A 20,834-nucleotide genomic window follows, 5' to 3' on the forward strand; every position below is an offset into this window, starting at 1 on the left:
AGTAGTCAATAAATTACTTGAGATAGTCAACACTTTATTATAAAACAAGCTTTGTGTTAGATAATTTTTCCCAACTGTAGGCTAATATAAGTGTTCCGAGCACATTTAAGATAGGCTAGGCTAAGCTATGATGTTTGGTAGGTCAGAGATATTAAATGCATTTTTGACTTATAACAGAATGGGTTTATTGGGATGTAACCCCATGTCAAACTGAGGAAGATCTGTACAAATATAGTAATATCAGAATTGTTAATGCACACCAACATGGACTACAACATTATCAACAAAAATGCTTATGTATAGTTCCTTTCACCTTCAGTCTTATAAACACCACTCATATCCAAAGTTATTTAGATCAGTGTCTTTTCCCTCTATCCCCTTTAGTGACACTGTTTCCTGTATTTGTAAGACATTTAGATTCTCTTGTCAGAGTCTGCATTATTTTATGTCTAAATAATGTTTTTTTAAAAATTTGCATATAGTAAGCATTCTTTGTGATATAAAGTTCTGTGAGTTTTGACAGATGTATAATGTCATGTTTCCATATTTCACCACTACAGTATCATACAGCATAGTGTTACAGCCCTAAAAATCTGCTGTGACTCATCCATGCCTCTATCCCCCTCTCCCCACAGACCCCTGGTAGTCACTGTCACTGATCATTTTACTGTCTCTATAATTTTACTTTTTTCAAAATGTCATAAAATTGGAATCATACAGCATTCATCCTTTTCTGACTGGCTTCTTTTACTTAGCAATATGCGCTTAAGGATCCTCCATGGTTTGTGTGTGTGTGTGTGTGTGTGTGTGTGTGTGTGTGTGTGTGTGTGTGGCTTGATAGCTCATTTCTTTTTAAACACTGAATAATATTCCATTGTATGGATGCACCACAGTTTGCTTATCCATTTATCTATTGAAGTATATCTTGGTTGATTCCAGCTTTTGGCAATTGTGAATAAAGTTCTTATAAACATTCACATGCAGATTTTTTCATGCATATAAATTTTCAAATCAATTGGGTAAATATCTAGGAGCACCTTCTTTATTTTTGATGTAAAATCTTTTTCAGTTATTATGATAGAATAACTAGACAGAAGATCAACAAGGATATAGAAGAACTAAAAAACACCATCAATCAACAGGATCTAACTGACATTATAGAACATTTCACCTGACAAAATAATCTACAGTGTTCTCCTATGCCTATGGAACATTCACAAAGAGAGATCATATCCTGGATCATAAAAATAAACCTCAGCAAGTTTAAAAGAATTGAAATCATACAGAGTGTGTTTTCTAACCACAATAGGATAAAATTAGAAATCAATAATAGAAAGTTAACAGAAAAATTCCCATATACTTCAAACCTAAACCAAGTTTATAAACTTTTGAATAACCAATGGATGAAAGAAGTCTCAAAAGAAATGAAAAAAATATATTGAAGTGGGTGAAAATGAAAGGTCAACATATCAAAATCTGTGAGATTCACCTAAAACAGTGTTTCCAAAAATACATTTAAAAAGAGGTAAAGTCTCCAATCAATAATATAAGCTCCCACCTTAAGAACCTTATAGAGCAAAATATGCTCCCCCCTCCAACCTCATGACCAAGTTAATAAAGGGCTGTTACAGCAATTCCTTTTACCCAGTGCATTATGTCTAGCTATTAAGAAAAAAATTACAAGGTATACTAAAAGGCAAAAAACACAATTTGAAGATGAGCAAACATCAGAACTAGACATGGCAGGGGTGCTTAAACTATAAGACCAGGAATTTAATACAACTATCTGAGGGCCCAATGGTTAAAGTAGACAGCATGCAAGACCAAATGGGCAATGTAAGCAGAGAGATGGAAATCCTGAGAAAGAACCAAAAAGAAATGCTAGACATAAAAAACAATGTAAAAGAAATAAAGAATGCCTTTGATGGGCTCCTTAGTAGACTGGACACAGCTGAGGAAAGACTCTCTGAGCTAGAGAATGTATCAATAGAAACCCTGAAAACTGAAAAACAAAGAGAAAAACGACTGAAAAAAACAAAACAGAATATGCAATGACTGTGGAACAACTATCGATACAAAAGGTGTAATATATGCGTAATGGGAATACTAGCAGGAGAAGAAAGAAAGGAACAGAAGAAATATTTGTAGCAATAATGACTGAGAATTTCCCCAAACTAATGTCAGACACCAAATTACAGATCCAGAAAGTTCAGAGAACATCAAGTAGAATAAGTGCCAAGAAAACTACACATAGGAGTATCATTTCAAACTACAGAAAATCAGTGATTAAAAAAAAGATCTTGAAAGAAGCCAAAGGGGAAAAACTCTTACCTAAAGAGAAACAAAGGAAAGGATTACATCTGATTTCTCCTTAGAAACCATGCAAACAAGAAGAAAGTGGAGTGAAATATTTAAAGTGTTGAGAGAAGAGAAAAACCAACTTAGATACTATACCCTGTGAAATTATGCTTCAAAAGTGCAGGACAAACAAAAATTGGGGGTATCTGCTGCCAACAGATCTGCCATGCAAGAAATGTTAAGAGAAGTTCTTTAGAAATGTCCATATCTGTAGAACTAAGTCAATTTGCTGTACAGCAGAGACTGGCACAACACTGTAAATCAACTATACTTCAATAAAAAAAAATATTAAAAAGAAAGTTCTTTAGAAAGAAGGGATCAGAAACTCAGATCTATGTAAATTAAGGAAAAGCATCAAAGAAGGAATAAGTTAAGGTAAAATAAAAACTTTGATTTTTTTCATTCTTAATTGATCTAACATGTAACAGTCTGTACAAAATTGTAGTAATAATGTATTTAATTATGTATATTTATGTATATATATGTTTATGTATACTTATATATAAGTGAAATGAATGACAGCAATGATATAAGAGATGCGAAGAAGGAATTAGGATAACTTTATTATTATAAGGATAACTTCATTATTATAAGGTGTTCACAGTACCTGTGAAGTAGTATGATGTTACTTGAAAGTGGACTTGGATTAGCTGTAAATGTATATTGCAAACTCTAAGGCAACCACTAAAAAAAAGTAAAAAAAGAAGTTTAACCTATACGCTAAGAAAAGAGAAAAAAACAGAATCACATAAAAGCCTCAACTACAACCACAAGTGGCAGAGAAAAAGAGTGGAAGATAAAACAGGAACAAAAAATGGCAAGAAATTGAAAACAGTAACAAATATGGTAAACATTATTCCAATTATAATCACTTTGAGTACCAATGGTCTAAATCCACGAATTAAAAGACAGAAATTGTCAGAGTGGAATAAAAACACGATCCAATTATATGTCGTGTACAAGAAATCCATTTTAAATATAAAAGACACATATAGATTAAAAGTAAATAGATGTATAGAAATATACCATGCTAACATTAATCAAAAAAGCAGGAGTAGCTATATTAATTTCAGACAAAGCAGACTTCGAAGTCAGGAAATTTATCAGGAATAAAGAAGGACATTACATAATGATAAGGGGATCAATTCTCCAAAAAGATATAATGATCTTTAATGTGTATGCCCCTAACAAAAGTGTCAAACTATGTGAGGCAAAACCACAAAACTGCAAAGAGAAATATATGAGTCCACTAATATAGTTGGAGACTCAACACCCTTCTGTCAGAAATGGACAGATGTAACTCAGGGAAAATCAGTAAGGACACAGTTGAACTCAACAACACCATCAATCAACTGACACCTACAGAAACTTCACCCAACAACAGCAGAAAACACATTCTTCTCAAGCTCACATGGCACATTCACCATGATAGACCACAATCTGGGCCATAAAATATACATCTTAACAAATTTAAAAGAATAGAAATTATACAATGTCTACTTTCAGACCACAATGGAATTAAACTAGAAATTAAAACTTCTTCAATAACAAGAAGATAACTGAAAAATCCCCAAATTCTTGCAGATTAAATAACACTCCTGGAATTAATAAGTGATTATAGCAAGGCTGCAGGATACAAAGTAAATATACAAAAGCCAATTGCTTTCTTGAATGCCAGCAACAAACAATAGAAACTTGAAATTAAAAACATAATACCATTTACATTAGCACTCCCCATAATGAAATACTTAGGGATATATCTAACAAAATATGTACAAGTTCTGCATGAGGAAAACTACAAAACCCTGAATGAAATAAATAAATAAATCAAAGAAGAACTATATAAATGGACAGATATTCCATGTTCATGGACAGAAAAACTGAATATTGTCAGTATCTCAGTTCTTCCTGACTTGATCTACAGATTTCATGCAACCCAAATCAAAATTCAAGCAACTCATTCTATGGATATCAGCAAACTGATTCTAAAGTTTATATGGAAGGGACTTCCCTGGTGGCGCAGTGGTTAAGAATCCGCCTGCCAATGTAGGGGACATAGGTTCAAGCCCTGGTCTGGGAAGATCCCACATGCCATGGAGCAACTAAGCCTGTGCGCCACAACTACTGAGCCTGCGCTCTAGAGCCCGTGAGCCACAACTACTGAAGCCCACACGCCTAGAGCCCATGCTCCACAAGAGAAGCCACCACAATGAGAAGCCCGTGCACTGCAACAAAGAGTAGCCCCTGCTTGCTACAACTAGAGAAAGCCTGTGCGCAGCAACGAAGACCCAACGCAGCCAAAAATAAATAAATACATAAATTAAGTAATTAATTAAAAAAATAAAGTTTATACGGAGAGACAAAAGACCCCAAGCAGCCAACACAATCCTGAAGGAGAACAAAGTTGGAGAACTGATACTAACTGACTTGGAGACTTATTATAAAGCCACAGTAATCAAGACTGTGGTATTGACAAAAGAACAGATAAACAGATGAATGGAACAGAATAGAGAGCCCAGAAAGAGACCAACACAAATATAGTCAACTGATCTTTGACAACGGAGCAAAGGCAACACAATGGAGCAAAAAATTAGGCTTTTCAACATATGGTACTAGAACAACTGGACATCCATGCACAGGCAAAAAATGAATCTAGACAGAAACTTTACCTCTTTGTAAAAATTAACTCAATATGGGTCACAGCACAAAATGTTAAACACAAAAACTATAAAACTCCTAGAAGATGACATAGGAGTGGGTGCAATGACTTTTTAGATGTAACACCAAGGGCATAATCCATAGAAGAAATAATTTATAAGCTGGACCTAATTAAAACTAAAAACTTCTGCTCTATGAAAGACAATGTTCACAAAATGAGAAGACAAGCCATAGACTGGGAGAAAATATTAGAAGAAACACATCCGTTAGGGGAATATTAATCAAAATAAACAAATAATTCTTAAAACTCAACAATAAGAAAACAATCCAATTAAAAAATGGGCCAAAGACCTTAACAGACACCTCACCAAAGAAGATATATAGATGGCAAGTAAGCACATGAAAGGAAGCTCAACATCACATGTTATCTGGGAAATGAAAATTAAAACAATAATGGGATATCACTACACACCTATTAGACAGCCAAAACTCATAACACTGCAACACCAAATGCTGGCAAGAATGTAGTGCAACAGGAACTTTGGGAGACAGTTTGACAGCTCCTTAGAAAATTAAACATATTCTTACCATACAATTTAGTAATTTTGCTCCTTAATATTTACCCAAAGGAGCTGAAAACTTATGTCCACACAAAAACATGCACGCAGATGTTTATAGCAACTTTATTCATAACTGCTAAAACTTGGAAGCAACCAAGATGTCCTTCAGTAGGGGAATGGATAAATAAATGGTGGTACATCAAGGCAATGGAATATTTTCAGTGCTAAAAAGAAAAGAGCTATCAAGCCATGAAAAGACATGGAGGAACTTTAAATTCATACTACTAAGTGAAAAAAAGCCAATCTGGAAAGGCTACACACTACATGATTCCAACTATATGACATTTCAGAAAAGGCAAAACTATAGTAAAAAGTATAGTAAAGTATAGACATAGTAAAAAGATCAGTGGTTGCCAGGCATTGACAAGGAGGGAGGGATGAATAGGCAGAGCATAAAGGATTTTTAAGACAGTGAAAATACTCTGTATGATACCATAAAGATGGCTACATGTCATTATACATTTGCCCCAAGGCACAGAATGTACACCACAAAGAGTAAACCTTAATGTAGACTTTTGGTGACTATGATACGTCAATGTAGCTTCATCAATTGTTAACAAAAGTACCACTCTGGAGGGGGATGCTGATAATGAGGAATAATTCTATACATGTTCATGAAAACCTGTACATAAACGTTCATAGCAACTTTGTTCATAACAGCCCTAAATTGGTAAAGACCCAGATGTCTTTCAATGGTGGAACAAACTGGTACAACCATTCCAGGGAACACTATTCAGCAATAAAAAAGAACAAAGTATTGATCCATGTAACAATTGGGTTGAATCTCTAGGGAATTATGCTGAGTGTAAAAAGCCAACCCCAAAAGTTACATACTGTATGATTCTAAGTATATAAATTCTTGAAATGGCAAAATACAGAAATGGAAAACAGATTAGTGGTTGCCAAAGGTTAGAAAAAGAAGGCTGAGTGGGAGATAGTTGGCTGTGGAAATAAAAGGCAACAGGAGGGATCTTTGTGGGGATAAAATCGTTCTGTATCTTGACTATATCAATGTCAATATCCTGATTATAATTTTATGCTACAGTTTTACAAGGTGTTACCACTAGGAGAAACTTGATAAAGGGTACATGGGATTTCTATGTACTGTTTCTTACATTTGCATCTCAACCTGCAATTATCTTTAAAAAGTTTTAATTAATAACCAATTTTTAAAAAATGTGCTGAATTTTGTAGATGTAAATATTTTTATATGTAAATATCAGCCAAAGGTATACTAAGAGGTACACATTTATAAAATTTGAATATAAAAAACCAAGTGGTGTTCTACTGAGAAATTATTATCTGGGGAGATGTTTTGATGTATTTTAAATGCTTTAGTGAAAAAAAAAAACATTTTATATGTTTTGTACTTGTCTTGCCTTTTTGTTTCTTTTTATTTTCTCCCTCCTTTCAGTGCCTTATTTTGATTGTTTTCCTCATTTCATTTCTTCCCTTTGCTTTTGAAAGTTATATCCATTCTTTTAGTGATTACCCTAACAATTTTAGCATGTACATTAACTTTAAAAAATTAATCAGTATCTTTAATCTCCTAGAAAAACCACAGGGCTTTTAGAATATTTAACTATAATCATATCAACCCAACTTACATGTTATTCTTTTCTTTTCTTTTCTTTGACTCCCTCCCTCCCTCCTTCCTTCCTTCCTTCCTTTCATTTTTGGCTGTGGCAAGTCTCAGTTGTGGCACACAGGATCTTTGTTGAGGCATGCAGGATCTTTCGCCGCAGTGCGTGGGTTCTTCGTTGTGGTGTGCGGGTTTTCTCTTCTCTAGTTGTGGCACGCAGGCTCCAGGGTGCACAGGCTCTGTAGTTTCCAGCACGTGGGCTCTAGTTGAGGTGCGCGAGCTCAGTAGTTGTTGCATGCGGGCTTTGTTGCCCTGGGGCATGTGGGATCCTAGTTCCTCCACCAGGGATCTTACCCATGTCCCCTGAACTGCAAGGTGGATTCTTTACCATTGGACCACCAGGGAAGTCCCAATGTTGTTGTTTTCAAGAATTAGTTCCAGTGTCTTTTTTTCATCCATAAAGCAGACATTAACCATTGTTCCCTTCTCCTTCTTGAATCCTAACTCTTCAGCTGAGATAATTTTTCTTCTGCCAGAATATCCTTCAAGTCTTTGAAGTGAAATTCTTTTGGTGATAAAATCTGCCCATTTGTCTTAGTAGGAAAATGACATTTTTTTTCCTCCCTCATAATTGAATGACAGCTTTGCTGGATGTGAAATTCATGGTTAACAGAGATTTTCTTTCAGCACATTGAAGGTACTATTCCAGTATCTTCTTTTTAATTATTGTTATTGAGAGGTTAGCAATTAGTCAAACTGCTGTCTATATTTAGGTACTCTGTATTTTCTGTCTCCCCAATTTTATTTTTAAAGATTTATCTTCATAAAACTGAAATTTATGTTTGACAAAATACTATAAATAGTCTGCATGACTAATTAGAAAAAAATTACAAGTGAAGTTTAAAATCTTAACATATAAAAAAACTCATAAAATCAATAAGGAAACATATCAGACTAAAAATTGATAAAGGATGTGAATATTCAACTAACAAATGAGGAAATATAAATAGTCAAAAAAAACATGTAAAATGTTTAATATTGCTATTAAGCAATGAAATGTACAGGTAAATAATGACATACCATTTACTGCTTATCACAATCAGAAAGAATCAAATTTATAATGTCAAGATATAGAAAATTCCACTTTTTAAAACTTTATTGAAGTATAATTTACATACCATAAAATTCATTTTCCTGGAAATTTTTAATATCTATTTTTCTGTGGTATTTTACAGGGTTACTACCATGTGCATAGGTATAGGTTCCTTTTTATTCATCCTGCTAAATATTTGTTTGGATTCCCAAATCTGCAGATTGATGTCTTTCAAGATTTTAAGATTACTTTTGGTATTATATTTCAACCATTTCCTTTCCTTCATTCTCTATTATCTCCTTCTGAACTCTATGTATATTTTATATTTTCTAACTCTATCCTCCATGCTTCTTAACTTTTCACTCATTTTTATGTTTCTGTCAACCTGAGCTGCATTCTGGATAATTTCTTCAAATAGTTTTATTTGGTTCCCCAATTCTCTCTTCAATTCTATATAATCTGCAATCTAATCCATCTATTAAGTTTTTAAATTTTCATTATTGGGCTTCCCTGGTGGTGCAGTGGTTGAGAATCCGCCTGCCAATGCAGGGGACATGGGTTCGAGCCCTGGTCTGGGAAGATCCCACATGCCACGGAGCAACTGGGCCCGTGAGCCACAACTACTGAGCCTGCGCGTCTGGAGCCTGTGCTCCGCAACGGGAGAGGCCGCGATGGTGAGAGGCCCGCGCACCGCGATGAGGAGTGGTCCCCACTTGCCGCAACTAGAGAAAGCCCTCGCACAGAAATGAAGACCCAACACAACCAAAAATAAATAAATAAATAAATAAATTTATTTAAAAAACAAAAATTTTTCATTATTATATTTTACATACCTAAATGTATATTTAGTTCTTTTTCAAACTATTTGTTCCTCACATATAATTTTCAAGCTTCGTTTTTAGTTCTCTAAATATATTACATTTATTTATTTTTATTCTTTTGATAATACCAGGATTTTAAGTCTTTCAGGATCCAACTGTAGTCTCTCATCCTTAGAATGCCTTGATTCTTATGTTTTTTGGTCAACTTTTATTCTGTATGTGTGACCTGCTAATTTCCTTAGAACTGTATCTGTGAGAAATCTTTGAGATCTAGGTTGAAGTAGAATTCTTCCAGAGAAAATTTACTTCTGTCCATTGCTTAGATAAACATGCCCATTTTAAAACTGGGTTGCTTTTGCTTCTGGGTTGAAGTTCTTTATATATTCTGGATATTAAATATTTACCAGGTATGTGATTTGCAAATATTTTCTCCCATTTGGTGGTTGCCATTTTACTTTGTTGATAGTGTCCTTTGAGGCACAAAGATTTTAATGTTGATGAAATCCAGTTTATCTAGTTCTCCTTTTGTTGCCTGTACACTTAGTGTCATATCCAATAAAATGCTGCCAAATCTAAAGTCATGAAGCTTTTCCCCAACGTTTTCTTCCATGAATTTTATAATTTTAGCTCTCATATTTAGGTCTTGATCTATTTTGAGTTAATTTTAGCACATGGTGTAAGTGTCCAATTTCATTCTTTTGCATGTGGATATCCAATATTTCCATTACCATTTCTTTCTGAAGACTGTTTTTTCCTAATTGGATTGTCTTGGCACCCTTCTTAAAAATCATTTGACCCTATATGCAAAGGCTTATTTCTGTTTTTTCTGTTTTATTTCATTGGACTAAAAGTCAGACTTAATGCCACTACCACTGGGTTTTTTTTTCCCACTACTACTATTTTGATTATTGTAGCTTTGTAGTAAGTTTGATATCAGGGAGTGTGGGTCTTCCAATTTTGCTGAGGTTTATTCAAGATTGTATTGGCTATTTAGGGTCCCTTTAGAATAGTTTTTTTTTTTTATTTCTGCAAAACAATATTGCTGTGTTTTGATAGGGATTGAATTAAATCTGCAGATTGCCTTGGGCAATATTAATATCTTAACAATATTAAGTCTTCCAATCCATAAACATGAGTGTATTTCCATTTATTTATGCCTTCTTTAATTTCTTTCAGCAAAGTTTTATAGTTTTCAGTGTACAAGTGTTTCACTTCCTTGATCAAGTTAATTACACAGTATTTTTTTGATGCTATTGTAAATGGAATTGTTTTCATAATTTCCTTTTTGCATTGTTCACTGTTAGTGTATAGAAACACAACTGATTTCTGCATGTTAATTATATATCTTCAACTGTGCTGAATACATTTATTAGTCCTATTAGATTTTTTTTTTGGGGGGGGGAATCTTTAGGGTTTTCTACTTTTAAGATCATGTCAAACAGAAACAAATTTACTTATCCTTTCCCAGTTTGGATATCTTTTATTTCATTTTCTTGCCTCATGCTTTGGCTACAACTTCCAGTAGTATGTTTAATGACAGTGGCAAAAGGAGGCATCCTGGACTTGTTCCTGCTTTAGAGGAAAAGCTTTCTCTTTCATCACTGAGCATGACGTTAGCTGTGTGTTTGTTTGTTTATTTATTTAAAGATAGTTTCCTTCTATTCCCAGCTTGCTGAGTGTCATTTACATGAAAACATGCTGAATTCTGTCAAATGATTTTTCTGCATCAACTGAGAAAATTTTTTTTTCCCTTTATTCGGCTACTGTAGTTTATCACGTTGACTGCTTTTGTATGTTGTTACCGTTGCATTCTAGGAATAAATCCCTGTTGATCATGGTGTATAATCTTTTTGATATGCTGAATTTGGTTGTATTTTGTTGAAGATTTTTTTGCATCAATGTTCCTAAAGGATATTGGTCTGTAGTTCTCTTTTCTTGCAGTTCTTTGTCTTTGATCTGCAGGCAACGTTGGCTTCACAGAATTAGTTAGGAAGTGTTCCCTTCTCTTCAGTTTTTGGGAAGAGTTTAAGAAGGACTGGTGTCTGTTTTTCTTTAAATGTTTGGTAGAATTCTCCAGGGAAGTCATCTGGTACAGGCATTTGATTTGTAGGTAGGTTTTTGACCCTGAATAAATCTTCTTACTAGTTACAGATCTACTTGAATTTTCTACTTTTATGTGATTTATCTGGGTAGATTTTGTGTTTGTAGGAATTGGTCCATTTTATCTAGGTTAGACATACAATTGTTTATAGTACTCTCTTATAGTCCTTTTTGTTTCTGTAGAATTGGTAGTAACCCCTTCTTTTGTTTCTAAGTTTATTAACTTGAGTCATATCTCTTTTTTTTTTTTAGTCAATATAGCTAAAAGTTTTTCAATTCTGTTGATCTTTCTGAAGGACCAATGTTTGGTTTAGTTGATTTTCTCTATTGTTTTTCCACTTTCTCTTTTTTTTAACACTGCTTTAATCTTTATTATTTTCTTCCTTCTGCTAGTCTTGGCTTTGGTTTATTACTTTTTCTAGTTCCGTAAGCTGTAATGTTAGCTCGTTGTTTCTGAGATCTTTCCTTTTTAATGTAAGCATTTACAGCTATAACTTTCCCTCTTAGCACTGTTTTCTCTGATGAATCACTGAAATTTTGGTAGTCTGTGTTTTCATTTAAATTTGTCCATATATTCTAATTCCCCTCATGACTTCTTCTTTGACCAGTTGGTTGTTTAAGAGTGTACTGGTTTAATTTCCACATATTTGTGGATTTTCCTGATGTTATTGATTGTTTTTTTTTTTTTTTTGGGCCACATTACATGGCATGTGGGATCTTAGTTCCCTGACCAGGGATTGAACTTGCAGTGGAAGCATGGAGTCTTAATCACTGGACTGCCAGGGAAGTCCCTGATGTTATTGATTTCTAACTTCATCGTTTTGTGGTCAGAGAATATACTTCAGATGACATTTACCTGTTTAAATCTATTGAGACTTATTCTGCAGCATAACATATGGTTTATTATAGGAAATGTCACATGGGAACTTCAGAATAATGTATATTCTACTGTTGTTGGGTGGTATGTTCTTTATATGCCTGTTGGAGATAGCTGATTTGTGTTTCTCAACTCATATCTGCTTACTTATCTTCTGTTTGGCTTTTCTATCCATTACTGAAAGTAGGATACTGAAGTCTCCAACTACTATTGTAGAACCATCTATTTCTTTTCTTTATTTTAATAAATTTATTTACTTTATTTTTGGCTGCGTTGGGTTTTTGTTGCTGTGTGCAGGCTTTCTCTAGTTGCGGTGAGCAGCAGAAACTCTTCATTGCAGTGCACAGGCTTCTCGTTGCCGTGGCTTCTCTTGTTGTGGACCTTGGGCTCTAGGTGTGAGGGCTTCAGCAGTTGTGGCTCATGGGCTCTAGAGTGTAGGCTCAGTAGTTGTGGCACACGGGCTTGGTTGCTCTGTGGCATGTGAGATCTTCCTGGACCAGGGCTCCAATCCATGTCCCCTGCATTGGCAGGCGGATTCTTAACCACTGCACCTCCAGGGAAGCCCAGACCATCTATTTCTTCCTTCAATTCCGTCATCATCTATTTTTGTTATTTGTCTGTTATTAAGTATATAAATGCTTATCATTGTTGTATCTTCCTACTCAATTGAAACTTTTATTACTATATAAATATCTTGTCTCTTGTAACCTTTTTTGATTTAGGATATTTAACCTTTTAAAATTTAAAGTCTATTTAGTCTGATAGTCGTATAGTCAACCAGCTCTTTTGGTTAATATTTGCATGAATATCTTTTTCCATCCTTTAACTTTCAGTAAATTTGTGTCTTTGGATCTAAACCAAGAGTCTTGTTCACAGTATGTCATCAGATTATGCCTTTCTATCCATTCTGCCGGTCTCTATTATTTCATGGGAGAGCTTAATCCATTTACATTTAAAGTAATTACTGATAAGGCGGAACTTACTTTTGCCATTTTGTTAACTGTTTTCTATATGCCTTATAGCTTTTATTGTTCCTCATATCCCATATTAGTGTCTCTTTTTGAGTTTAGTTGATTTTTTTTAGTGAAATATCTTAATTCCCTTCTCATTTCTTTTCGTGTATATTTTATAGCTATTTTCTTTGTAGTCACCATAGAAATTGCACTTAACATTCTAAAATTTAACAGTATAATTTGCATGTATACCAGCTTAACTTCAATAGCATTTAAAAACCCTCTTCCTAAACTGTTCCATCCTCATTCCCTTTCAGTTACTGTTGTCACAAATTACATCTTTATACATTGTGTGCTCCAAAACACTAATAATTTTCTTATGCATTTAAATTGCAAAGATTTAAATAAAGAAAATAAAAAGTGGAATTACAAACCAAAATTTCAATAATACTAGTTTTTATACTTGTCCATATTTTTACCTTTATTGGAGATCTTTTATTTCCTCACAAGGCTTTCAGTTATTGTACAGTGTCCTTTTATTTCAACCTGAAGAACTCCTGCTAGCTTATTTTGTAGGGCGAATGTAATAGTAATGAACTTGCTCAGCTTCTGTTTATCTAGGGATGTCTTAATTTTTCCTTCTTTTAAAAAAATAAATTTATTTATTTATTTATAGTTTTGGCCGCGTTGGGTCTTCATTACTGCACGTGGGCCTTCTCCAGTTGCGGCGAGCAGCAGTTACTCTTTGTTGTGGTGCATGGGCTTCTCACTGCGGTGGCTTCTCTTGTTGCAGAGCACAGGCTCTAGGTTTGCGGGCTTCAGTAGTTGTGGCATGCAGGCTCAGTAGTTGTGGCTCGTGGGCTATAGAGTGCAGGTTCAGTAGTTGTGGTGCACAGACCCAGTTGCTCGTGGGCATGTGGGATCTTCCCAGACCAGGGCTTGAACCCGTGTCCCCTGCATTGGCAGGTGGATTCTTAACTGCTGTGCCACCAGGGAAGCCCTCTCCTTCATTTTTGAGGGACAGTTTTGCCAGTGATAGCATTCTTGGTTGACAGTATTCTCCTTTCACTACTTTGAATGTTTCACTTCCATACCTGCTTCTGGCCTCCAATGTTTCTGATGAGAAATCAGCTTAAAATCTTTTGAGGATCTCTTGTATATGATGAGTGTCTTTGCTCTTGCTGCTTTCAATATTCTCTGATTTTGCCTTTTGACAGATTGATTATTATATGGGCTTCTTTCAGCTTATCCTATTTGGAGTTTGTTTTGTATCTTGGGTTTGCAGATTTATATCTTCCATGAAATTTGGGAAGTTTTCAGCTATTATTTCTTCAAATAATCCTCTGCCCCTTTCTCTCTTTCTTCTGGGATTCTCACAAAGCATGGTCTAATGGTGTTAGACCAAGAACTTAATGGTGTTCCACAGGTCCCTTAGGCTCTGTTCACTTTTATTCAATTTTTTTTCTTTCTGCTCCTCAGACTTGATAATTTCAATAGCCCTATCTTGAAGTTCACTGATTCCTTTTACTGAAACTGCTTCTGAATCCCTTTAGTGACATTTTTATTACAGTTGTATTTTTCAACTCCAGAATTTCTTTTTGCCTTCTTTTTATTTTTTATCTTGTTACTGATGTTTACATTTTACTCATATAATTTTCCTGATTTTGTTCGCATCTTTAGTAATTTGAGCATCTTTAAGACAATTGTTTGAAAAGTCTCTGTCTAGTAAGTTTACCATCTGGTCATCCTAGTCGGTCTTTTCTGTCAATTTTTTTTTTTTTCTTTTAATGGGCCAAACTTCTCTGTTTCTTTCTATATCTTGTGTTGTGTTGTTTTTGTTGTTATTGTTGAAAACTGGGTATCTGAATCTTGTAATGTGGTAATTCTGGAAATCCCATTCTTCCCTTTCCTGCAGGGTTTGCTATATTTTTGATTGTGGTAGAGTGTCTCTGTGTTGGGATCAGTCTGAGGTGTAAACCTAAGGCCAACTCAGGTCTTTTCTGAGCCTGCATTCCTCTTTGGGCATGTGCAATGGCTTTTTAAATTCCCTTATGTATGTGGTTGCTCTTGAGTGTCCTAATCCTTAAATGTCTGGCTCCCGAAAAGGGGAAAAGAGAAAAATGTAAGGGAAAAAAAAAAGGCACTGTCCCTTTAATTCCCCTTGAAGTCACTTCAGTTGGTGGGGGTTACAACAACGGCCACCTGCCTTTGTCCGTACCCCTATAATCAAAGCAGTAATCCACAAATAGAACCTAGATTCCTGATATTTGAACAACAAGGTCCTAATTGCCCACTCTGGCTCCCACAAGCAAGTTAGTGTGGCTGCCTGCCATGGGGTTGAGGGATTGGGGAGTGTATAGTTACTATTATTTTGGGCTGAAATTGACTAAAATTAACCATAGTTTACCAACTAAACCTACCCCTGGAAGCTGAAAGCCTTCGAAGACACTCTAGATATCCAAAATTGTTATATCAGATTCTGTTAGTCCAACTGTCGTCTAGGTCAAGAAGTGGATTACTGGTACTTCCTCTCCATCATCTTCTGCCCAGCTCCCTTCTACAGCCTTTTATAAGCTAAGTATGTTTGGTTTTAGGTTAAAAAATAGAAGCACTTCAAGATGGCAATACTGTTATTGTCAATTTTTATTTTAAATGATCCATGTTGTTTTAACATGTATTAAATAATACTAGGGATAACTTAATTCACTGATATAAAAATTTAAATCCAGTTATTTTTTCCTTAAAAAACTTTTAAACAATATTAGCATGAAACCATTTTTGGCACTGAATGGAAAAAGTTTACTCCTCCCCTATAGCAGTGCATGTGTTTGAGTGTTTATGTTCAGTTACTGACTAGATGAAGCTGAGATCAAATTGGTAATAATGGTAGATAGTGGGGCAAACTGTAAGAAAACAAGATTAGTCCTACTTCATATATTAAAAACTAACTAGAGACTTCATCTTCTATTTCATAAGATAGATATTATGGAAAATTCTATGTAACAAAAAAATAAGCTGAATATTTAAGACACAATTGAAAGATACGTTATGGAGTATTACGATGGTAAATCTCTTTATAAAATTAAAAACTCCTTATCACTTTTTCTTTTTATGAATTTAGATATTCATATGATAGTTTTTCTTAGTAAGTTAATCTATATAGGACCTCATAACATTTCCACGAGCTATGTGAAGGCACTAAAAAACTAAGTAGAGATCACAAATCAAGTTAATGACTGAACTGAGAATAAAACCAGGACAAATGATGTCTCAATGTGTAACCACAGTGGTTGCTCTATTATTGTCAATGATGCTTAGAAAAAAAAGTATCTGATCTCTTTAAAAAGTGAGTGAGGCATAAATTACAGATTTGGGGAGCTTATATGCTGAATTTTTGTGGGCAGTTCAATTAGCTACTGGGACTGGAAGTGCTAAACCTAGCTGAGTAAATTTCCCAAGGTCACATGGATAGTAAATGCTAGTAAATGCTAGGATATAAACTCAGGGATCTGATTTTAAAAATAGAGCTCTTTTTCTGTTGGTGTTGACCAACATAGTAGAACCTTAACTATGGCTCTGTCTCCTACTAAATGTGGACAGAAAATCCAAGAGTGACTACCTGAGAACTCTGAACATAAACAATAGCAGGCAAACTGGGGACTGAAATCAGAACTTGAGTCAATAACCCTTAAGGGGGCTAATTCCAGTTACAGAGCTGTACTACTGCGATCATGACGGTGCAAGCACTAGAACCCAGTGAGAAGACCTATCTCTCTGGCTAAAGTGTAAAAGCTTGGGTGAGAGGAAGCTCTGTTATTTATTTATTTTTTTTTCCTTTTCGTTTGCCCTTGCCCTGAAGGTGGTCCAATTGTGTGGAATTGCATAATAGCACGGGTGATTAATACTCTACAAGAAATATCATCTATTCCCAGTTCCTTTAGCCAGAAGCTATTTCTTACAGAGTATTAACTGGGAACTGCAGAGTGTAGGGAAATTCTTGGAGAGGAGAGAGCTGGAGAAGGCGGATTCCTTAATTCTGCGAATGAACTGACACAAGTTCCAGGCTCACTCCTGAGCTAAGCACATGTAACAGACCCAAAGAATTATAAGAAAGGCTTTTAAAAACATAAGTAAAATATACTCCACTGCCCACATCTCAGGCTAACTCCTGAATGGTTCATGTGCTGGGCAGACCCAGACAGTATAGCAAAGGCTGAATCACCATCCACATAAGGTGAGACAGAATTTTCAATCTGAATCCAATCAGCTTGATTCCTGAAACAAATGAACTAACTAACTAACTAACTAACTCTCCAGAGGATTTTAACAGAGTCCAGAGTCTTAAAAGATAATACTCAAAATGTCCAGGGTACAACCCAAAATTACTCAACATAGAAAAGAATCAGGAAAATCTGAGCACTTCTCACAGAAAAAGAAAATCAACAGATGTTAACTCCAAGGTGATTCAGATACGGGAATTGTTAGAAAAATAATATTAAGCAGCTATTATAACCATTCTCCTTTTGAAATAAATGCAAAGATAAGAATTCTTAGCAAAGAAACAGAACCATAAAAAAGCAGCTGAATAGAAATTTTAGAACTGAAAAAATACTGTATCTGTAATTTTAAAATACACTAGAGGGATTTCCCCAGTGGTCCAGTGGTAAAGAATCCGCCTTCCAATGCAGGGAACGCGGGTTTGATCCCTGGTCTGGGAATGAAGATCCCACATGCCACGGGGCAACTAAGCCTGTGTGCCACAACTACTGAACTTGCGCACCTCAGTGAGAGAGCCGGTGTGCTGCAAACCACAGAGCCCACGTGCTCTGGAGCCCACGCCACAACTAGAGAAGAGAAAACCCACACGCCACAACTAGAGAGAAGCCCGTGCGTCACAATGAAGAGCCCGTGTGTAGCAATGAAAGATCCTGTATGCCTCAGTGAAGATCCGGCATGCTGCAACTAAGACCCAATGGAGCCAAATAAATAAATAAATAAGTAAACAAATATTTAAAAAAATTCACTAGATAGGCTCAAAGGCAAAATGAAGATGAAAGAGGAAAAATGTCAGTGAACTTGAAGACAGATTAATAAAAACAATCTGAAGAATAGAGTAAAAATGAATTAAAAAAGTGAACATCAGAAACCTGTGATATGTTATCAAAAGATGTATAATTCATATCACAAAAGTACCAGAAGAAAATGAGAAAGAGATTGGTGCAGAAAAAGAAAAATCTGAAAAATAGCTAAAGATTTCCCAAATTTGGTTAAAGACATAAGCTTACAGATTCAAGAAGCTCTTTTAACCCAAAAGGATAAACTCAAAGAAAACCACACCCAGATACATAATAATCAAATTGTTGAAATCAAAAATAAAGAAAAAATATCTTCAAAGCATCCAGAGAAAAAAATCATACATATAAGGGAATATCAATTCAAAAGACTGTGGATTTCTCCACAGGAACCATGGAGCCAGAAGAGAATAGAATAACATTTTTTTAAATGCTGAAAGAAAAAAATTGTCAATCCATAATTCTATATCTAGTGAAAATATCCTTCAGGAATAAAGGTAAGATAAAGACATTTCCAGATAAAGGAAAGCATTAAAAGGTTCTGCCAGCAGACTTGCTCTAAGAACTAGAACTCTGAACAAATAACAACACAACAGTGATCAACACTTAAACTTACTATGAATCAACTGTTCTGAGCACTTAAATGGACTAGTTTACTTAATGCAAGAAGGCTGGTACTACTAACATCCTCATTATAGAGATGAGAAAAAAAAAGATGTTATGTAGCTAGTAACAGAGCAAGAATAGAACCCAAGCAGTCTGAGTTCAGAGATGACTCTATTAACCTTTACTTGATGCAATCTTCCAACTTACTTGTACAAAAAAAACCTGGAAAACTGGAAGATATTAAGTTAACCAAGCAGATGAAAACCATTTAAACAGATTTAGTAATTTAAAAAATTATTTTTATTTAATGCTGCTCTCTAGAGATAAAAATAGGAAGGCAAGGCACCAACTTGATGCATTACTTAACTTTGAAAAAAAATTCTATTACAGCTAGGATGAAACACTGAGTTATCAATAGTAACCATAACAAGAAACATTTTTTTGAGTACCTACTATGTGTCAGAAATTGTTTTGGGGCTGAGGATATAAAATGAATAAGATAAAGCTGCTGTTCTTAATACAAATTTGGATTTTATACAAATTAGGTAAAACAGACAAGAAAGTAAATACTTACAATATCACATGTGTTATAATATAAGCATGTACAAAGCCCCAAGTACATACAAGGTAAAAATGCTAAACAAAGGAAGCATCAATCTAATCATGGCTGTCTAAAAAATTTTTTTAAACGATTTGAAAAGCACCAAAAAGTAAACATTAAGGGAAATAGTCCACAATTCCCTTTTCCATAGCTCATGCCAACTACTATCTCTGTTTCAAATTTGTAAATAAACTCTCAGTTCAATAGGAAATGAACATAAAGAAAAGCCAGAAGAATCTGGCTGTGTATACCATGTGTATATAGAATCTGGTTGTGTATACTATGTTGTGTATGCTTTAGTTTTCAAAGCCTTCAGCCTAAAGGTGATGGACTTATTCCAAAATACTTAAAATCAGCTCCTGCTAACTTATTTCCCATTCACTCAGCAGTCCACTGTTCAGTAATTATGGGGATTCAGAAGGCAGAGGAGAAATTAATCCAGAAAAATCTTTCAATAAGGTGAAAGTGCTATTTCTATACTAGATCAAGAAAGCTATATCCAATTTAAAGTGTTACCTTAGCAGTTGTAAGGAACGAGTTCTCCAGATAAACTGGGGATCCTGAAGGTAAGGACCATTTCTTACTTTTCTTTCCATACTTATATCCCTAATGGTTAATACAAGGCCTGGCAAATAGAGTATTATTATGTCTGTTGAATTAGATTTTTATTATAAAATAATTAACGAGATAATGTTTAATTCTTTCTTGACTATATTCCTTGAATGCCAAGAAAGAGTTCTTTTATGTTCAAAGACTACTACTTAATTCCATAGAGAAGAGGGACCAAATGTGACCTTTGATCTCCTACGGTCAGGTAATATAATTAAGGGTTAAAAAAAGAACAGCATAAAAGAATCAATGTGAGTTCATTAAAGACCAGCGTGGACTTTTAAATTCAAAATCTCTATCAAGCTACTTTAGTTCTTTTTTTGCTCTTATTAAAATGAAATGTTATAATATAGTATTTGTAACAGGGAAGAAAATACAGTTAACTTATGACCCATTCACATTTCCCTGTAGCTGTGCTTCAAGTGGCTGACATTTATGGGATACAAACTTAGTCTAAGTAACAGAAAGAGCATTATAACTCATATTCTATGCATTCAATAGATATATTTACTTTTATATTCACATTGCACACAGGATCAATAAATGGCTATAAATAATGATTGTGAAACCCTGCAATTATAAAGTTGCTGTGTATTTTCTAGATTGCTCTGAAATCAACTGTATTAATCAATGGTCATTAAATCAACAGATTCTTACTAAGTTGATATTTCTGTCTTTAACGTAAGTGATGTATGTTGTTCTCATTAAAGGGGATTTTAATCTAAGAATTGCTAAAATAAAAACAAATAAATAACTAAACCATCAAATTGAGGATGGATGTCACCATGTAGGTCAACAAAGGCATAGTTTTAAATATACTAATTTAATATACTAGTAATATATTACTGACTGAGCTTCTTTTCATGACCACACATCAATATGCC

At 34.6% G+C, this 20,834-nt stretch overlaps 1 protein-coding gene across 15 annotated transcripts in view; it reads right to left on the reverse strand.

Moving 5' to 3' along the window:
- Positions 1-20,834, reverse strand: part of GPHN (gephyrin) — a 611,785-nt gene that overhangs the window by 285,076 nt on the left and 305,875 nt on the right. The gene's annotated exons all lie outside the window — the stretch shown is intronic.

Source organism: Balaenoptera borealis (assembly GCF_965194805.1).
Source record: "Balaenoptera borealis genome assembly, chromosome: 3".
Taxonomy (NCBI): Eukaryota; Metazoa; Chordata; class Mammalia; order Artiodactyla; family Balaenopteridae; genus Balaenoptera; species Balaenoptera borealis.